At 33.4% G+C, this 16,751-nt stretch overlaps 1 protein-coding gene across 2 annotated transcripts in view; it reads right to left on the bottom strand.

Annotated features, from left to right (window-relative positions):
* Positions 1 to 16,751, bottom strand: part of LOC113492060 (protein eva-1 homolog C-like) — a 48,442-nt gene that overhangs the window by 16,347 nt on the left and 15,344 nt on the right. The gene's annotated exons all lie outside the window — the stretch shown is intronic.

The raw sequence follows: 16,751 nt of genomic DNA, 5'->3' as shown, positions 1-16,751 counted from the left end.
ACTATGATGGATTACTTAAACATGTTTTTAGAAAAAGGATATAAAAAAAAATCTTACATCATAACTGCACAAATAAATAAAATTCGTAAAAGTAATTCTTCTGCTTGATAGTTTCGTTAAACAAAAAAATACAATATTCATTGAATTGTGTTTTTCTAAAACATGTTTTATTGAAAGAATTATTTAGAACAATAGTACTTATTCAAAATAAATAACATACATACAACGACCAAAATATATTATTTCTTCTACAAAATAAAATGTTATAAAATGCAAATCAAATGAAAATATAAAGAACAAATTATATCTCTCAGCCGTTTAGTCAAAAACCTTGCACAGAAATAAAAGAATATAAGCTCAAAAGCACCTTCATTTTCCATTTCTTGCAAAACCAAAGAATATAATAGTAAATTAAAAAAACAACATCCAAAACTACATTACAATAAACTTAGGCCATCATATTGTTCGAAATGAATTCTCAGAACAATATTTTGAACAGGAAACTTCCTCTAATTCGAACAAAAATGTAACACAATTCAGCGAAGAGGAAACGTTGCCATTACGCGCGGTAATCAAAGATTTCGTAAACAAGGCTGTAACGATGACGTCACAACATACACTAATGACATGTTCAGTATTGTTCAGATTGCTTAGAAAAGTTTGTAGTGACAGTTAAAGTTTTCTCACTTCACCTTACGAGTTGCCTGTTATGTACGCGCCAATCGTCTAAAGGAAACTATAGTAAAGTTGATAACTGTTATGAAAAAACCGCGATGTTATTACGTATTATTGTTTTGTAACTTGGATGATAGTTACTATGGAAAGAATATTATCCGCCAGCAATTGTTCCCCTTTCTTATTTTCTTTCGGATGTGAAATCATTGAATGACTCTTTACGTTTCTGGTTGATATGAAGAAGTGTCAGACTCCTACTGACAAAAACCCGTGTTTCTTCCTTTGCCCTTCGTGTACCGGGGCCACGGTAACCTTTTCGAACAATCCCGCTGCTCCGGTAGAGCAATTGTTCCCCTGTCGGCTTATGAGATTTTCATATAAAAAGAACGAGCTTAGATCACCACATGTGATGCGTATTGCACAGTTGCAAAACGATGAAATTCTAATTTAATAAAACCTATAATTGTTCCCACCACTTCCGTTGTATCTAAAAAAAATACCGATTTGTTATTGAAGAATCATGTTGGTACTTCCCTGGATGGTGGTGGGTGGGTGTTTTGCAGCCAAGACTATACAAACACCAGTTAATCCAGTGTCCTCCGTGTCGTCACGCTAAAGAATAATACCAGGCGTGTAAATGGATGACTATTCACGGCCATATTTCAGGATTTCGGGACAATTGGGTGCAGACATTGAATGTGTGAAACTTGGATTTATGTCTCACGGACCACACCGACTCACATGTCTGAATAAAAGACTTTTTAGAGTTCCCGTATCCAAAGCTTGAAAACGGAACTCTAATATTGAAGTTCAGCAGTCTGCTGTCCGTCTGTCCATCCGTCCGTTGCCATTCTCATGAACCGTCATAGCTACACAGTTAAAGTTTAAGACAGCAAGAGATTAATCAACGGTTGTTAGGGTCACGCAGTCCACTATTGTTACCCTAATAACTAAACAGGCAAAACATCATAAAATCTTTTCACGACTAGATCCATGTATTTTATTTCTTTTTATTGACAAATATTGTTTTTCTGGATGTATGCAGGTAGCGCTTTGATTGTTTTACCGGTCTATGTAAAAAACCAATAACTGGAAAAAGTAGTATATCAATACAAAATATAGGTATTTACGAGAATTTCCTGAAATTGTTTTAGACACCTGTATTTACGCTTAAAGCTCAATAATAAAGTAGAAAGGCTAATGAGAAGAAAGGAATTTTAATTAAAGAAATCTTTGCAGTGATGTACTCGTAATTCAACGGCACTGTGTAATGAACTCGTCTCTTTTGTACAGTCGAGTGTATATTACTAGTCTAGTGTATACATAGCATTATATTGTAGCTTGTAGGCTTTGCAAATATGTATTTAAGTGTCAAAAGAGTTCACTGTGTTAGATGTCACAATGAATTTTCATACATTCGCTGATAATAGACGTCACTAAATTGCACACATACATCAAACAGTTTATTTGTGAACCTACAGACTATATTTCGATGTGAAGTTGCTATAGAATTGATTGACATTTTTAAGGCTCAGAATATATTAACTAATAGGTACACTATAAAAGCTGTTTAATGTATAACTTCTGGCAACACGTAGTGCTGAACCCACTCCTTCAGGGAATGATGATAAATATCCCCTTAATTTTTACTATCGTGTACGCAAGTAGGTCGACGTTTAATTAGGTTTAGTTACTATATTATGTATGAATATGAAACTCGCGTGTTTGTTATAAGCCGTTAAACTAGACGTAAAAATAATGGCCACACACCTACGGTGACCTACAACTGTCAAAACACCGTAAAATGGGGACAGAGATAAAGAACAAAACTTGTTTTAAAAAGTTTTCATAAATGGAATTTTTCGACTCCATAATAAAGCTGCCAGCATAAAAATCTTTATTTATCAAAGTTAGACGAAAACTTTGCCCTCACTTCTCATGTAGGTAACTGTCAAATACAAATCGATTTTTTAAAAACGAATCACGAATAAAAAAATCTGTATTAAAGTAGGTAGGTACAATAGCAAAATTTTCAGGAAAAAAAAACAACAAGGCCAAATTTAAATTCGCGGTCGAATTAATGAAAGCCCGAAACAGCGGCGCTAAAGAAACAAATGCAAAAATTTGCATAGATATTCGAAATTTTAATACAGCTGTGACTCCTGCACCTATACGTATATACTAACGAAATGGGCTTCTTTAATTTAAAAAGGAATTTAGTAAATATTAACAAAACAAATAATCTGTTATAAGAGTTATATCAGTAAAAATAAAGCCATTTTAGAAAATAATTGAGGGAAGGCAGGTATACTTTGTAATTCTAAATGATTTTTTTCTGTTTTAATTTTTTTTTGTGGAAATATGAACAGCTTTAATATATAGCTTGATTTCTTTCCGTGGAATCAAAGTACAACCAAATCTCAAGCTAAAAATTGAAATGGTTCTAGTGTTTTTTCAAAAGAAAAGAATCATTTAATATATCAAACTTTCTGTTCTGGGATGAGATTACCTCCATTTCATACCGTATCATAACGTTTTACGAAATCTTCATAAGCATGTAAAAAAACAGCTTAGTTTTAACTTATCTTACAATTTGATAACAGGCAAAGAGACTGGTGAGGCTTGTCAAAATATCATGTACCAAAAAGGTTACAAACTAATCAATATAGTGAAAAATCTTAAATAAAATAAATGACACACTGGCATAAAGATATCCAAGCCATAAAAAACAACATTGCAAGTCCATTAGTCCAAAACAAACGCTATCACTCTGGCCATTCGTGTTAAATTTAATTCGTCGTATGAGGATAAATATTGAGTACCAGCGTTCCGCATTCCTTGGTTCCTAACATAGTACCCAGAGGTATTTAATCGTGTGTCGAACAGCAATGTAGCTCCCGCCGGTTTATACGCCAAGTGACAAGTACACTAATATCGACGATCTTCGTACTTTATGCAGAGAAAATCCGATACTATCGGAAGACTTTATATCATGTAGTCTTTGGCTGTTTCTTTAAGGAGATTGAGTTTTAAGCTTTTTGAAATTTTATTACGTGATTTAATTTTTTTTATGTCTTTAACGACAATAGTTTTTGTTGAAGGGTGAAAATGGAACCCTATTGCTCAGGCTCTGGTGCCTTTCCGTCTATCCGATACCTGGCTAGGTGATAGCTAGACAGTTTATTTTTTTAAGGATGAGACATTTCTAGTGCTGTTATGTTTTAAAATGAAGACCGAGGCAGGTTAAACAATGACCGTTACGGAAATAAATTTATTGGTGAGTTTAAAAAGAATCTCAGTGTAGCGAGCCTAAATCGCTTTGACTGCTAATTTTTTTGAGAAAAAAAAACGGTTCATAAACGGTTCTAGCACACTAAAATCTTATATGTAATTGAGCATTTTGCGCATACTAATAAGGTCTATAATTGTTTAAAGACGACAAAATTTTCAGTTGGGTTTTAAACAATGGTTTTGGTGTTTGTTTAGGTGTGGGTATGTATGAAATGGATTTGTGGGACCAGTTTATGTAGAGCTAATCTTTGTGTGTCCTTAAAAATATATTCGGTGTACGTAACAAACATAAACTTAAAAAAATGTTTCATATAACAGAGTTTAGACTGTCTGGTCCCGACTTGCGAATTCTGAACATTCTTGAAACTTTAACGGAGAAACTTGTAGTTTAAGCCTAAGATGTTCACAATCCTACTCGAAAAACTTCAACACCTACTAAATCATAATTAACAATGAAAATTGGACATTTTCATTCAAACTTTTTTTGTAGAAATAAAAAGGTGAAAGGTGTCAAATTAACAACTTTTTTAGAATTTATTATAAGTTTGACTTAGGTGTCGACTTAGCTTTTGCTTCAATTATTTTTTTAGACAGATTAAAACTTTTGAAATTTAAATTAAAATAGATATGTATTATTTTCTGTACCATATTTCATTATTAAACGAATACATTTCGTATTTTTTGTTGGAACCTGAGTCCTAAGAATCCGAGATGAGCGTCATTAATTTTACTGAAGAAATTAATTCAACCGTTTGCTATTTGACGTAGGATTTTTCTTTTTCCAAAGTTTACATACCTATCTGACCATTCAATATCATAATTAAGAAAAAACATAATTGTACCCACTTTTCACAAGTAATAAACCTATGAAAAAGTGAGAGTTAGACTCAAAATTGAAAACAAATTTGTCGAAGAAATATGTTACCCATTAAATGACCGTTTCAACTTACGTGCTTAATATCAATTTTTATTATTTGTTTTAAAAGCGGCTATACAAAATATTTAGGAAAACTGTAAAACCATCACGGCCGTTATGATAATTATTCTGGTGATAGAGGAACGGACAGACAACGGTAGTTACCTTAGTTTCCGCTTTTATCGTTCGGTTACGAGAAAATGAAAGTTCACCAAGAGTATTTAACATGAACAAAAATAACCTATAAGCCCAATAAAACAACGGAATTACTTAAACACTAAAAGTACCAAACAATCAAAAAACTCTTACGATAACAAAATCTACTGAAACTAAGTTAATGAAAAGAAATACAGTACGCTTCGAAAACGTTCAAAGAATTCTAGTAAAAGAAAGGGATTCACCAAAAGGACTATTCAAAACTACTTTCGGTTGTTCCTTTGGGAAATTAAGCCCGATGCCCTTTTGACAATGCTTATCTTAACATCTTTTTGTCTATTAAATTCTATCTAATCATGATTTCAATTGTGTAGAGACTAGTCGAGGAAATAAGTCATGTCGTTGTTTTTTCTTTTTTTGTAGTTTGAAAATGGAATACACTACTGTCATTAGCGTCATTTTATTGGGCAATCTTTCGAATCTGGCTGTAAAAGTCACGCTAGAAATAAAACCTTTTTTAATATATTTTTTCTGTGTTTCGGACTTTTTGGTCATAATTACATATTCCGTTTTTCATCTCTTGATCTAAAGCATAAAGTTGTTGCAATAATAAATATTAGATCAAATGCCAGTCAATTAGGCAGGTAACTGCGCGTTCGGCTACATATATATATCAGGTTGTATGGATGTATGTACCTCGTTACCATAATGGGTGGGTTAATGTCGATCTATTGCAACATGTAGCATCTCAAACACAGATCATTGTCTAAGCTACTAATGGTTCAAAAGTCGGAACATGAAAATAATATACATTATGTAAATACTCTTAAAACTCTACAGTTTACACAAAAAAGTATTCTATACTTCTATAGTTTAATTGCACTGATGTTATATAATAATTGAAGAAGAAAACAATACATAAATTGATTAATCAGTTGACTATCAAAGTATTTAAAAAGAAGAGATAGGAACAAAAATATATTTACAAAATTAATGATTCTTCAAAACTGTAAACCCATTAATTCACAACAGGTCAAGTCAAAGTCAAAGCCAATGAATGAATAAGACAAAATAACAAAAAGAAGTTAAAACGTTTTTATTTCCTCTCCATTATACAGAAACGGGTGAGTCTATTAATGTGACATACCAACAAAAGGGACCGCGGAAGCCCTTTCCTGTAATCTGTACATTGTACATCTGAATACCCTTATCAAGCAACTGGAAACTCCAACAAGGAGGTTCCTTTTTTGGAAAGTTCTCATGTACTTCCTTCAACATGAGAGAGGGTTTGGATTCTTACTAGGGTACTTATTCTTCTTTTTTAGGGTTCCTTGCCTAAAAGCTAAAAACGGATCTACTACTGAGGCTCTAGTATAATTGTTTATTTGAAAACATTTAACTCACGCGCTTATAAAAAGATCGCCCGACTAGTTTCAGATCAGGATACCGTTAACATGGGTTGACTGTTTTCGGGGTGGAGAGGGCCAAAATTTGTGACCTTTTATTAAATAAGACTCTGAGGCGTTAAAAACATTTCTATATTAACAGAAAAAACTGGGACCAATTTCAGATCAATTTAATTAATGAACAATTTCTTTTCTTGACACAGGCGGTCAAGGTAAAATATGATAATATAAAATATCCTATCTTAGAACGAACTTGATAGATGGTTTGAAAAACCAATAATACGATAACCTTCTATACAGCAAGAGAAGCAGTTCCAAGAAAGTCCATTTTTGTTTGCTCTCGCCATGCCTACTGCAATTTTATCGAGAAAAGCTAGTATTTAACAGCGAGAATATTCACAAGAATCGTTAATTCTATTTGTTAATGGACACAAGAGCAAGTCGTTTCACGGTATCTTCCTCTAAAATATAATTATCGAATAAATTTTCACTATCTAAACAAGAGCAATAAGCTTTTACAAATTACTTTCGCAACTCAAATTGCTTCATAACAATTATTTTAAGAAGTAATAAGATGAAATAGGTATCAACTCTTAACGTGGAAATTATGGTAAGTCCGTAATGTAACCGTATTTATTTATAAGCTACAATCATGCATCTAAAAATCAATGAAACTCTTTTAATAATACAATTTTTCATTTCATTTCGTTTCATAAATAAAAACTGATCAAGTTCGAGTCGGTCTCCCGGTTTTCGTACTAATAGACTATAGTGAAAAATAGCATTCACGCCGGCAAATACACATAATTTATTCTTAAAGAAATTGGTTTTATATTGACAAGGCTCTTTACCTCTTTTTACGTATCTAAACTATTCCGGACCTATCAGAAAATACAAAAAAAGCATAAAGAATTTATATTCTCAACTTTACCATTCCCATAACAAAATCTAAAAAGAAAATTCAAAATGAAGAGCAACAATCAATTTTAAAGAGGAAATAGTTGTAGCGATATACAACAACAACTTGAAACATTTGAAACTGATGACGTCAGTACATGCAGCGCCGGCCATCGCAATCTTAATTGAGATGACATTTTGACGTCACAAGGTTATCGTGACAACACGTCCACTAGAATTAAATTAAAATCCTGTCAGCATTAATGAACTGGTATGAAATAAAGATATTAATAGTCTCTGCGACGATGCTGAGTTTTTTTTTCATTCTTTTTTAGCAAGCTAGACAATTAAAGCCATTTTTATCTTTACTGTCAGATACTTAGCTGGACTTTCAAGGGAAAATCTTTAAGTCAAAATGTATTGACATGTTTCAATAAATAACCATCCGAATAATAACCTTGAAAATTGACTTTGGACGACATGGATACGATCACTACACCAAACCTACTGATCATGACTTGATACAAGTTCGATCCCCGCGTTGGACAAATATTTGTGAGATCAATGAATGTGAGGCTGGGTATTTTGGGCATGTGAAATCTTTGTGAATAGTCTCTTTCTAGAAAGTGATTTCTATAAGCAGAAGTTATTTATATCTTTTAAGTTAAAAGTTGCTAATGATGAGGGACCTCCTCATAATCATACCCTAAAATGAAGACGAAACATACCCTAAAATGTCGATGTTAATTAAAAACAAAACTTAATCGTTAAGCTTAAGCTTAAGCTAAGCTAAGCTTAAGCCTTAAAACGTTGTTTTGCATTTCAAAAACAAAAACATCACGAAACTCTCACAAATATTGGAAACAAAATAGACAAAACAGCTTTTCACACATGACGTCATAGGGGAAATAGGGCGAAACAATAGTCGGACAGATAATACGTATAAAAGGTGTTTATGTTGCTCCCAAGAGATAAGCTTTAAGGCTCTACATTGTTTGTCGCTCTACGATTTTTGTTGCCAGTGATATAAACTTAGGAATGTATCGAAGACTCGAGTAATAATCGATTTCGGAAGGGTCATCTACAAGTGAATGTATGACGGTCGGTTGAATTCTTGCGACATTTTGTTTAAATGTATATGATCTCCTAGAGTGTACTCTAAAATAGTAGGTAGTGTAGAGTAGTAGTAGTAATTGTATGGTAGTAAATAGTCCAATTATAGAACACTTTCTCATATTACATTGTATTAAAGTCGAAATTATTCCTTGTTATGGGATGCAAAATACCGCCCTGTATTTTAATTTATCGTTACATAATTCAGACCATTCTACATGCTTTAGTAGAAAATTATATTTTATATTACTCTTATGTACTTCGTATTACAATTTCTATATAATGTCATGTTATACGTAAGGATAAAGAAATATTTTCAAATACTTCATGCCAACACTTCATTCAACAACTATAAATTGCGTTGACCTTGAAATAAATTAACAAGACAAAAATAAAACACGTTCATGTCATAAACTTCTTAAACAATGAGATAATCATTTTATGGCTGAAGTCAGTTAGTAACAGAGAAATATGAGTCACTTGCTTCAATACTTTTGGGCCTATCGCGAACAAATGCAGTAGAGGAAGTGTCACTTAGGCGCGAAATGTGAGTGATGGGTAACTCACCTGACCAGGATCAGGCCATGCCGTAGTGCAAATTCGTGTTCGTGTGCCTCAAAATGACGTCAGAAAACACGGGACTTTGCTGAATAGTGCTGGTGCCCAAAAGATTAGTGTGACCTTGGCATACAAACTTACGCAAGCGGGAGGAATTATTTCATAGTTTCCAATCCGGCAAAAAAAGTAGTGGTCATCGAACTACAGAGCATAGAGCAGCGTCATGTGATTCGTCACGTTTGTTAAACATTAGTAATGACTAATCCAATTCCGACATCGTTAGATGCGTTCTCTTGGCATAAGAGGCGTAGACGCTTGAGTCGAGATGATGAATCGAATCCAAAACGGTTCACTCTTTTAAGTGCTACGGTGCGACAGACAGATACTCACAGAGCACTCATATAGCGGTCATACTTGTTACACAAATATTTTTTCGTCGGCTGCTAAAAATAGACTTTTGGACTAGAACTTTGAAACTTCACAACAAAACATAAAGTAAATAAGTGGGCAAACACGTTTACCTAAATCAATGTAATTTAATAAATATTTAGAAACTTTGCGGTTTGTTGCTATTTTGTCTTTGTTGATATCATAGTGGTTTCCCAATACAATGTATTCGTATCAGGAAACTATTTAAAAGCAAATCCGTGTTTCTCAAAAGTTTTACCGTACTCCAAGGACCATTTGGTAAACAACTTTTGTCGCTTGATCTGAAAACATGGATGTTGAAGATATATTTACAAGTACCTTATAACAACAAAAATAAATATTTTTTTTTTTTTTTGATCTGAGTTTATATTACTGACATAGTCTTTACTGTGACTAAGCTGAGCCAGCTTGTATCTTGGAGTGGTGGAAGTTCTTGAATCATTTCTCTTAGATGGTAAAGCAAAAATAAGCAAAGCTAAAAGAAAAATAAAAAAGAGCAATCAAATTACCACTTCGATATGAAAGTAGTCCCAAAATAAGCTGAACCTTGTTTCCTGGGGTCCTAAGTGGAGGCACATTCTTAAAAATAGTTTATTTACATCACTTATTCTTTATAATAAAAGTGAAATCATATATGAATTTCGACTGAGTAAAACTAAAATGAGGGAAAAATAAACAAATAATAAAAATACTTGTTAGGCAAGGTTTACATCAAGAGCTGATAGGTTTAAAAATCAGTTCTATGGAGTAAGTCTCAGCGCAAACTATGTATGTTCGACAGATTCGCCGAAATATAAAACTGATTAGCCATCTTTGACTTCATAAATCAAATCAAGTTCATCAAGTTATTTGACATTCTGTCAGCCTTTTAGATATGTTTACAAAGGAAAAAATGTTTCAAATTTAACTCGTCTGTGCGCATGGTTCCATAGGCTGCCCCCTGTACATTGGTATAACGTACTATGAAAACTTGTGTGTCACTATTACCGTATTTTTAACTATCACATGCACGCATAGTCAAAATGATATGAAATAATTAAAGAACGAAACAAAAGAAATACCTTCAACAATACCATTATATTTTGCTGGCAATCTTAGACGATTAGAATTCTTTGAAGTAAATTACTGACTAATAATTTTACGTATCAAAATATTCGAACTATTTATTTATTTCTGAAAATTTATTCAATATCATTGCCAAGCCTCTTTAAATATTTTGTGTACATTAATATTTATAGTAGAAGTTGATTATATTTAATATTTATGATTACATCTATTTGAATGTTTATCATTTTTTCTTTATAAATTTTATGGAAAAAATATTTTCAAGTATTTTGTCTCTAAATTCTTTAATCGTAATATTATTTTTGAGTATATAAGTACTTACTCTCTACTATTACTCTATAATATGACAATATCTTGTAAATATATTATTCGGTGATTCTTTACTTCAATTTCTTCAGAATATAGTATTCACAACTACGTTAGAATACTTCCTTAAAGAAGTAATATACTAAATATATATTATAATATCATAATTTACTATAGATATCTACAATGTTTTAGCTTATAAAATGTTAAATTGTGTATTAATAGTGAATCATGTACCTAAATGTGTTGTAATTTTAGGTTTACAAAATCCCTATATATATTTAGCTCAAACGACGCAAATGTCTACTCACGCATATTTATTTATCGGAATTGCACGACTAATTTCGGACCTTACTAAGACAAAAAAAACCGTTAGGACCAAAACTAGTCGGGCAATCCCGATAAATAAACGTGACTTAAACGTTATAATATATCGTTTAATTCACGTTCATAAATCACATATCACATATATCACAATCATAAATATGAAAATTTTTAATAGGATATAAAAAAAATCCGTATATCTGTTCAATTACACAAGAGCTGATAAAACAAAATACGATCAAAGTTCAAAACAATTATAAGCCGTGAACAGTACTCATAGTCTCCTACGCTTTAGTCACCGTCACTCGAAGCTCGATCACTATTAAATCACGGTGCAACCAGGCTCCCGATTAATCAAAGATTAACATCGACTACGACGCGCCCTAGGGCATCACTACTTCATTAATAATTATCTAACGAGCTTCAGAGTCCTGACCCCGATTAACAGGCATCGACTAGCTAAACGCCCGCTATCACGGTGCGCTTGGCCGATCAGTTCGGCACACATCCGTGTCATTTATTCCCTATCACAGGCCAGCGATTGCATAATCTAGTTGCGATTAAGGTGTGGGGTGGTTTGAAACTAAAGTTTCGTCGAAATGTCATTGTGTTACAAATATATTATTTCATTTAAAGATTTTGTGTTCGTAACTTGTACATTGGAATTCATTATTTTAATCGTCTATATTTTATTTTAAATAGGTGAATATTTCACATACATTTAGTAGTTCCGTAGAAGCATTTAAACGCCTGCCTTCATAAAAGTACTACGACAAGAATGTTCAACGTTGAAAGTATTGTATATTTTGACAAATCGAAATTCAGAACAAAATCTTACAGACAAAAATAGCTATCGGCAGAAGAAAATGTGACATAGAACTAGTTTCAAACAGTTCCTAAACCATACTATAGTACCCACACAGAGAAATCCGCCGCAGTATCAAATGATCCCTTTATCTCGATAGCAAATATTAGTCAGATCATTTGGCATTAGTTGTGAATTAACCCGGCATATCATTAATGTCATGTCGTGTGTATTGATCAGCTTAACCGATCAAATGTAACTATATCATATTGTAGAAGCTAGGTCATATAGCAGGGCTTTGCATTACTCTCTTAGTAACAGATGTTTTGTAGAAATAAATTGAAATTATCTTTTTTCTCTCAGTCAAAGCGGGAGTGTCATTTGATGATTTACTAGCTGAAAAAAAAACCTTTAGAATATTAAATGACACCGCCGCCTCAGCTTATGACTAAGATATCCAGTCTGTGGTTGGGTCCGAAACTAGTCAGGTAATCCCAATGATTACGCGTTAGTGAACACCATTAATTAATAATCTTTCTCACGAAAGTTGGTATAAAAATCCAATAGATGTCGTTCTGCTGGACACAGGAATTCTCCAATATAAGAAAGGTTTGAGCATTTATTGATTGAAAATTTCCATCTTTAAATCGATATGCAAAAACCAAAATCATTTTAATTTAAAATGATTTCAGATCAAGATCATATTGTGTCTGACATTGTCAAAAAGTCGTCATATAGGTAGGTACCTACTAAGCTTTTAACTACACGCCCAAACTATTACAGATAAGGCCTAACTCCACAACTACACCTTAGTCTAAACATGTGGAATGAGTTTCGTAGAGGTCAAGTTGTTCTGAACTGTTTGTATAATATAATACCTGCACTTCTGCAGTATCGTTAGTTCCTTTCTCTTGAACTTGGCTTAACACACTGCCGTGTATCCAAATTCTCATGGATTAAACTAGATTTTTATTTTCAGTAAGGTATTTTGTTACTATGGCGGCAACCCAAATACGTCATCCGTCAAAATTGCAACTGTTTAGCTGTCTTGTTTATGAAGCCTTGTTTATAGCCTGGTGACTGACGCAGGGATGGACGGATAGACAGTGGAGCCTTGGCTATACATATAGAGTTTTTACCCTATAGTTACAAAAACCTAAAAAGTAAAATTTTGGCAAGGCGATTCACCAATGACTTCGTTAAATACTTATTTAATACATACATGTACAAAAAGCGCAAAAGAAAACGAAACATAAATTTAAGCCAAAATTTAGAGAAAACTTTTACAAAAAACAAGCATTAAAACGAAATCGTCGAAATATGAAATGAATATGCAAAATGAGAAACTCTAAGAGTAGTCATGTGAACGAGCTCGAGTTATCGATGGATTCAATTGTAAAAAACCTTTCGCATTTAATACGACTTTCAACGTCGCGTAATGCTGAATCAGTATATTCCAAGTTATACCGTTTCACAACCGAACCGCAAACTGAAGTTACTGTTTTCAGGGGTCCGTAGATGAAAAATATTTTATTGAATTCTAAAAAAAATCTTTCACCAACGGATGTTTTTGTTTTGCTTAAATAAAACTAACATTATAGAACCATGGATACTAGGAGATAGAACCTACTGAGGAAGGATAGGACCGAACACGAAGGTAAGTACAATGTTGGAATTAGATGGCAAATTCTTATACGAAGAGAAGTAATAAATAATAAAAAGAATAAAAAAATGCATGATTTATGTACAGAATCTTTCATGTTCAACTTCGGCCCGCCCTTAACAGTTTGTACCATTCAGGTCTTGTTATACGAGCGGTGTAATTAAAATAATTATTTAAAAAAGCTTGCTTGCTTTTAAATTTAAAAATAGATTACGGTCTGGCCTGGTTTAGTTTTAATGAAGGATCATATTACGTAACACCATTTAGTACAGTGGACAGTCTGAGTCGAGGCACGTCTTGCGAAAGTAGACTCTACGTCTTTGTTATAAAGATGCTAATAAGTAAGCAAGTGTCTAACAGAATTCTGCTTTTGATACTTGAAGGTTAGCAAGAAAGGTGACTGTTAATAAACAGCTATTCGTCTTATAAGGAACTAATTTGAAGTATACTTTTGATTTGATTTTACATTTGTTATACTTCCACGAAGTTCTTTGACATTTATTTTATTTCTGACATGAACTTCAAGAAACAACAACAACTTTTCATCAACAATAACAGTTATATGAACATAGTTTAAATTGTAATCAACTTTTCACCTTTACGTAGGTTTCCCCCAACACTACATTCTAAAAATCTGTGAAATACGAATCCAACTAGCATCACTGCGGGATCTGAACAAAAACGCTGAAGAAAAACAAATTTGCAGATAGCAAGTCATCCATCACATCTAGGGTCGTTGCTCAGCCCCATTTTTTCTTTCTAGAGGCAACAAAACACTTCCATCATGTATGAAATTTTTGTCTGTCTAGCTATTACTATTCATGTGAGCCTGGTAAGAGACAGACCGTCAAACGGGCAGAACGTCGGAGATAGATAGACGGACGGCATAACTGACTGCAAGGATAGCCGATGATTGAGGTCACCACGCTCAACCCTCTGGTGCGAAATGTCGCGGGTTCGAACAGCGGATAAGTTTTTGTGAGTTCCACGAATGCTTGTCCTGAGTCTGAATGTCTTTGTGCATGTGAATTGAATGTGCCACCTGTGACACAAGGATGACATTTCTTAATGTAGGAGTCTTTTTTAAACCTAAACCAAATAAAGAACTGATAGATGGAGAGACACAGGATCCTTCGCAATATTGCTTCGTTTTTACCCCTTGGTCACAGCAGCAGTACGGCTTCAAAACAAATTAGGAGTGAATAGTGGCAGTAATTAGGCCTCAAAGTTATAACCCTACAAAATATAGTAATGTCACTGGCAATTAACATGCCACCGCTGTTTTAATGCATCGAGTAAACGGCTCGGAAATAATTATGGAAGCCATGTTACCGTATAACTTGGTATAACGGGTATGAACTTGTTAGTTCAGACTATGTTTTGTATGTGAGATACTGGTTTCGGTTAAGGATGAAGTTTGTTGATTACAGATATTGAAGTAATGATTTTTAGAAACACAAAGGTGGCAGGGCTGTCTGTGGGTTTAACTGATTAACTTTAAGAACTAAGCAGTAGAAAAAAAATTGTTTCAATTAAACATCGTTTTGTTTTTGACTATTCTATTTACGGGCCTGTTGGTCTAGTGGTTAGTGACCCTGACTGCTATACCGGAGGTCGTGGGTTCGATTCCCGCCCAGGACAACTGTTGTGTGATGAGCATGATCATTTGTTCTGGTGTCTGGGTGTAATTTATCTATAATATGTATGTATTTAGAAATATATAAGTAAGTTTATCAGTTGTCCGGTTACCATAACACAAGCTCTGCTTAGCTTGGGATCAGATAACCGTGTGTGAGTTGTCCCAGGATTTATTTATTATTATTTATTCTAACCAAAGGAGGAGTACGATTCGGGTCGATTTATTAAAAGTAATTTTGTAGATTCATTTTATTTTTTTATTTTATGTAAAATTCTGTCGTTTGATTCCGTATATTTTTTGTCAAGTAGGACTTTTTAGTTTTTATACAAAGCCGTGTGTGTTTTTGTTTGCTAAATAAATATTGAATAAAACCAAAATAACTTGAAGGAAACATTTCAATTAACTAAAAGGTGTATAAATTAATTTCTAAAGGAGTAATGTCGTACTGTAAAACAAAGTTGTTTCGTGGCGGGTCTCGCCTTACATATTAATACTAACTTTAGTTTGAGACCGCAACCACACTCTCCCAGGCGAAGTGGCCACAGGAAGGATTTAATTTATGATATTTTAAGATTATCATTCATTTGATATAGGATCGAGGAACTTGGGTGTAATTTGAATATATGTAGGTACCTGTATATGTACTGCGATCGTTTAAAGCGAGAAGAGTTCCATTGTAGATAGTAGATGGCGATTCACCCTGCCTGTAGTGGCACTAGCTTCCACAACTGATGCAACTTGCCACTGCTTACTTGCCACTGACACTTGATTCATAAAGAAAGTTCAAAGAATCGAAAACTCTAAGGTCATTTCCTTTCATATTCCTCTCGTACAACACATCTCATAAATCTCCCACATATTTAGAGATTAGAATCTCCCACATTAAAGAAAATCTAATCAATTGACCGACACCAATTTGTCATTACCAGAAACAACACTTATTTATGACTGCAACAACCGTCGCTTGCATTTCAGTATTTTGTTACAGAGGCAGCGAAATTAAATAATCTGTGAAAATTTCATTTCTCTGCATATCACAGTTTATGAGACACAGCCTAGCTACAAACGGATGGATGTGACCGTAAATGGGTGGAGAGAGGAGAATCAGTAATAGGTTTCCGTTTTCACCCTTTGCATACGAAACCCTGAAAATGCCTTTTATACCGAAAATACCTATTAACTTATAAAAGCCTTCAATAAATTGTTTCATGAACAAACTGACGAACATTAAGATTCATGAAATAATTCGAGGCTTAGTGCTTCAACAGAGTACCAAGCTTTCAAGTAGAAGTGCTAAATTTTTAACACCGACAGCAAAATTATAGCAATAAAATGTTATTGGCGATAAAATTCATTACAATTTATTGTTTTATAACTGTAGTGTTACATTTTTAACGTATTACAGAGACAGATTTAGAATAAAGACTTTTTTAACCGGAGTTTTTGATGCCTGTAATATAGAACATACAATGACGAATGAGAAATTTTGCCTATAGCATTGAGATCTA

Source organism: Trichoplusia ni, chromosome 3, assembly GCF_003590095.1.
Source record: "Trichoplusia ni isolate ovarian cell line Hi5 chromosome 3, tn1, whole genome shotgun sequence".
In the NCBI taxonomy this organism is placed as follows: domain Eukaryota; kingdom Metazoa; phylum Arthropoda; class Insecta; order Lepidoptera; family Noctuidae; genus Trichoplusia; species Trichoplusia ni.
This window is presented reverse-complemented; position numbering and strand designations above follow the sequence as displayed.